The sequence below is a fragment of the Manacus candei genome, unplaced genomic scaffold (genome assembly GCF_025592945.1).
Source record: "Manacus candei isolate 608988 ecotype Guabito, Panama unplaced genomic scaffold, ASM2559294v1 h1tg000014l, whole genome shotgun sequence".
NCBI lineage: Eukaryota > Metazoa > Chordata > Aves > Passeriformes > Pipridae > Manacus > Manacus candei.
This window is the reverse complement of record NW_026138062.1, coordinates 70,880,358-70,885,971: the sequence shown is the minus strand read 5'-3', so window position 1 is coordinate 70,885,971 and position 5,614 is coordinate 70,880,358. Positions and strand designations below refer to the sequence as shown.

Below are 5,614 nucleotides of genomic sequence, written 5' to 3'. Positions count from 1 at the left end.
CTTCGTTCTTAGTGTATATCAGGGTATTCAGATATATCAACCTGCTTGATTTCCTTCCAAAAATGTTGTATAGAGATTTATACTTCTCATATCTATCAAAAACTTGGTGAATTTCTCAGCTAGATAAGTATGAACGCATACACACACATGCACGACTTTAAAGAAGTAAATAAGGTGAATAATCAGCCTCATTCCAAGGCACCAGGGCTGCAAAATGCAACCTGTTTTGCTTAGGACTTTGCAATTTTGGGGGTCTAAGCGCTGCACCAGGGCACGGCATTATTTTTGCAACATCTTAAGTGCAGGACGTGGTGAAGTGCCACCTCTGGCAGCTGAGGGCACATCAGAAGGCGTGTGATGTGCAGCAACCTGGAGACTCAAGAGCAGCCCAGTGTGGAGTCAGGTCATATAAACAACAGACCACAGGTTTCCAGGCCTGAGGTGGGGGATTTGGGCAGCGTCACAACCTGCGAGGAAGGGCTCGAATTACAACAAGCAAGAAAACGCTAAAACTGAAGTATATTTTAAGCATGTAATCTCCCATCATGTGGTATTATTCAAGAAGCTGCTTGAGCTTGGGGGTGGCAGGGCTTATTCTCTTAGTCAGAGCCGGTGCGTTAGCAGGAGATTATTGCTGTGCATGTAACAGAAAAGGAAAAGGATTGCAGCGCTTGTGACGTGGGAGAGAAAGGAGGTTACGCAGCATGAGCCAGAGAGGGGGAAAGATCTACAGGCACAATGGGAGGAGCATGTGACGATCCCCGTGACTAATAATGAAAGGGCTGACGACCCCTCCGACAACACCGATCAGTTGCCTAGAGTTGAGATCTGAATCTCAAAGCAAGAAGTCACCGAACATTCACGGTGAGAGAGGGGAAAAAAAGTGCTAATTGTGAAATATATATTAGATTGGTAGCTATGGGATTAAGCTAAGCATTCCTGAACACTCCTGTCGTACAGTTTGCTGCACAGGAGTTATTTGTCCAGATATGCAAAAACTGCTCACTTGATAGATGGCTGAAGTCCTCAAAAGCAAGCTGGATAAGCTGACTCTGTTGCTTTCACAAGGGCTGAACCTGTGCCATCTCTTTTCAGAATCAATACCTAGAGATGCTTCCAAGGCATCACAATAAAAGTTTGGCATTGTTACAAATGAGAAAGCACCCTCTCCAGATCTGCATGTGTGTGCTGCCTTTTGGACAGATTTGAGCTTCTAAATCTTTCATCCCTCTTACAGCAACAAGAAAGAACTACTGTGCATTTCAGGCAACCGGTGGGGATAGGGAAGGTATTTAATAAGGTTCACTGCAGTTTCCACACCCAATTTATAATTTTCTAAATGAGATAAAAAGTAATAAGGCTGCAAATCCCTCCAGTTAAGACTATCACATCTCTGTATGCATATAAGAGTAAGCAGCTGCTAATTCAAGGCACTGATTTACATTTACCAGACGTATGAAAGGGTAAAATTTTTTTCCTAAAAAATTCTGTGTATGAATTCGTAAGGGTTTGGGGGTTTTGTCATAGTCATTCCAAGTGCTCTTTTGTCATCTTGTCAAGTGGAAATCAACTAAAAATTGGTTATTATTCTTTTTTATTGGAAAAGGCAGCAACAGCATGCCTGTTCCTTCTATGGGGATTTTCCCACATATTTTCTACTTTTGATTTTCAGTATTTCACTTTTGCACTGATCTTTCCTTGTAATTCTGCTATATTCTCTCCTTTGTGTTCTTTTGGGCTCACAAGGTGCTGTAACACTCAGAAACCTCTTTTATAAGGGCCTGCAGAGCTTTTAATACTACAGGTGGGTTCCAAGAATTCATTACTACATCCTGACTGCACTAGACTTAAAAACGCAGATCCCATAAGCTACCTGTAACTATCTTGAAAAAACTTTTTCCTCTATGTACTTCTATGCTCTGCTGCTTCTTTCTTGCAGAGATGCATTAACCCTGCTGTGCTCTGAGGCTGCTCTTGGTATTTTCTCTGTACACCTCAGCTCTCATTGTTCTAGAGGTTAAACACAATCATAATCCACTTAGTGCCTGACTGCTGACCAGTCAGGCTTCCTTGGACACCATGTCTAACCAGTCAACTCAGGTGTCGCTTTGGAGGCTGGAAAGAAAAAGGGAGAAGGGCAGTAGAGCAGGGCAGCACAAGCATAAATAGGAGAAAGCATGGGAGAGATACCTAACAGAGGAACTTCAGCTACGATAATTACCAGAGCCTCCATTTAACTGTGCTACACTGATTTTTGGCAAAACGAGCTTCTTATCTATTAAAGATGAAGCTGAGAGCTTCAGTTTGTTGGCCTAGTTCCTCTCTAAGGCTATCTCCAGAGATGCAGCCTTCCTGGTGACTTTAATAGCACCATTCCATCAGTTTCTTTAAACCTTGGATATTTCACTTCATATTACCTCCATTATCAAGTTGCTTTGTTCAGCAGCTTTGAAATATTATATAACACCAATCTCCCTTGTCCCCTTGAATTCAAAATATTACTATTAATCCTTTTGTAACTGTGAATCTGGGTTATATAATTTCTTCTGTAGACTTTTTCTAAGGTTGACAGAAAATGCAGAAGAGGTCTTTTCCTGATTTAAATTTTAGAACTTGTTCCAAATGTAAAACTACTCTATTGGCCTTTAGGCAGTATGTCAACTGAGGCAGATATATTTAAGCAAAACATAGGATGTGCTGAAACAGATAAGGTGCTGATAAAGTCTTCTAGGCATTTTCAAATCTGTAGATGGTATTCATTACAGAATTTAAACATGCACCAAAAATATAAAGCTGATTTTTTTTGTGATAAGAAACTTGGGGGTTATATGTCATGATATTTTACAGATTCTAGCTTCAGTGTTTTATCTGTTCTCACAAATTACTCAAAAGTTACTCAGGTAAAAAAAAAATATAGTCTAATTGTCTCTAACACATGAAATACATGCTTAATATTTTTGAAATACTGCTGAGAAAGTTTACAGCCAGACTCTCTTCATTCACATTCAGAAGCATTGTAACCTAAGCAATTTAACCAGTGATGATAAAATAAATTACATTATTTTTTTAGGCTATGCCACTAAAAGCTGCTAAATGATATGTGACTTACTCAGTGGGAAAAGCTGCTAGATGAATTTCAGGTGCTGAAGAATAAAAAAAAAAAAATTAAAGCAAATTTATCTTTCTCTGTGCATTGAATTTAATTCAGATCCCAGTTCAGGTCTGAATAAACTCAGTGGGCATTCTCCATTTATCTTCAGTGAGCTACAGATCAAGCCCAGGAATCATGTTACAGACAAAGAAGAGATACTATTGTAGTGCCATTGTCTCTGCTGATGTAACAGACCTGTGGCTGAATAAGCTTCATTTCTGAACTTTCATAGACTGATAGACCAATTATAATACTTCTAATTTAATAACTGAGAAAAATCAAAATCAGAAAAGTCCATTCTAGAAAAACAAAACAAAATTGTATCTTTTCTGGGACCTGTTGTGTGAAAACAAACCCAATCTTCCAAAGTTTAACAACACAAGGGCTGTAAACATGAAAGCTATCTAGAGCAGACTGCCCAGGACTGTGTCCAGAAGAATTTTTAATATCTTCAAGGATGAAGATTCCACAGCTTCTATGGACAACCTGTGTCAGTGCTATGTCACAATAAAAAGCTTCCCCTTATATTGATGTGGAACCTCCTGTGATTTAATTTGTGCTCATTGCCTCGTCCTACTATTGGGCACCACTGAAAAGAGCCTGGCTCTGTCTTATTTACACCTTGCTCCAGATATTTAAATACATTTACAAGATTCCCCCGAACCTTCTCTTCAGCTGGGCTCAACAGTCACAGCCCTCTCAGCAGCTGGAGCATCTCTCCTATGAGGAAAGGCTGAGAAAGTTGGGGTTGTTCCAGCCTGGAGAAGAGAAGGTTCTGGGGAGACTTTAGAGCACCTTCCAGTACCTGACAGGGCTACAAGAGCTGGAGAGAGACTATTTACAAGGGCATATAGTGACAGGACAAGGGGAAACGGCTTCAAACTGACAGGGAGTAGCTTTAGACTAGATATTCTTTATCGTGAGGGTGGTGGGACACTGGCACAGGTTCACCAGAGATGCTGTGGATGTCCCATCCCTGGAAGTGTTCAAGGCCAGGTTGGACGGGGCTCTGGGCAACTCATTCTAGTGGAAGGTGTCCCTGTTCCCAGCAGGAGGGCTGGAACTAGACGATCTTTAAAATCCTTTCCAACCCAAATAATTCTATGATTCATCAGGACAAGAAACAACCAAAGTGTTCTCTCACCATGGTGCAAATTAGCTGCTATGGCTCCACTGCCTCTTCGACTTAATGTGCCATTTAGCACAGATAACCCTGGGAAAAAGAAGCACCCTTATAGGAAAAGCTTCATAATTTACTTTCTCTCTCAGGCTGAATAATCTTCAAAGCCTACAAAAACCATGAGACAGCATGAGAAAAACCTCAGCCACAGCTATACTACCTATTCTGCTGAATAGGAAACCTTAACCTGCAGGTTTAGCAGCACGTATCAGTGCGTTCACACTGCAGAGCAAACAGGAAATAAGTCTTAGCCCCTCTCACCTGTAAAGCCTGGCTCAGTGCCCCACTGCCTAGGAAGCACGGGGACACTTCTGTCCTTTTGTTGCTGACCTTATCATAGTCCCCCATTTTCTAAGCTTTCACCTTAATCTCGATAAATGAGATCTTACTGGGTATGTTCAATGTTCTATGGTTAATCAGGGTAAGACTAACCTGTATACACTAAAAATCTCATTTTATAAGAAAAAAAGACAAAAAGAAGAATGCATTTTCCCCTAGTATACAGGATACTTACCGAATATTTTATGCTGCTGTCTGCAGGCTCACTTGAGGTATTTAGCTATGTCTTGCTTCAGATGGAATCTCTGAAATAGGGGCAAACCCTTCTCTTTTTTCTTTTTCTTTTTTTTTTTTCATTTTTAGTCTGAGGATTTTTTATCTTCATTCATATTTGTTTGCAAGCAACAAATGGCAGGCAGCTGGAAGAAGAACAGCAAATGCCAGTGCTTGTGGAGATCTAGAGAAAGTACATTTGTGATTAAAGTATTAACAAGGACTTTCCATACCAGGAAGGTGTGACTGGAAGTATCTAGGCTAGAGGCAGACATTCCTCTACTTGGAATTCAGTGTGAAACATATGGAAAGCAATACACCAGGATGAAGTTTGAAATATCTATACAGAATAATGTGGGAGCCAACCAGCTGCTGTTTAATTTAGATTGTGCAGTGGATAACCAGTATCACCTGACTACAACAGGGAAATAAAAGGTTAATAAAACTAACTACAGCCAAATATTACAAGAAGGAAACTTTCCTGCACCCCTCTATCAATGTAAATCTTGGTTATTTCAGCCCCTTTTCATAACACAAGATTTCACTTCTAGATACATCAAAATACATTGATTTGAACTAGTTCTAGAAATGAAAGACTAACACAATGCAAACTGAAATAAATAGTAAGCTGGCTTGAGAGCAGTTACAGGAATTTACCCACAATGACAATGAATTTCAAGAGAATATCTGAACATACAAAAGTAATTTAAACTTAGCGACTTTCTCAGCTA

General features: G+C 40.1%; 1 long non-coding RNA gene across 1 annotated transcript; it reads right to left on the bottom strand.

The window, feature by feature from the left end:
- Window positions 1–3,108: 3,108 nt before the first annotated feature.
- On the bottom strand, window positions 3,109–4,902 carry LOC127467549 (uncharacterized). The gene is made up of 3 exons (XR_007903181.1): window positions 4,846–4,902; window positions 4,296–4,364; window positions 3,109–3,143 (listed from the first exon to the last, which is right to left on the bottom strand). It is a non-coding gene; the product is annotated as an uncharacterized LOC127467549 (long non-coding RNA).
- Between the last annotated feature and the right edge of the window lie 712 nt (window positions 4,903–5,614).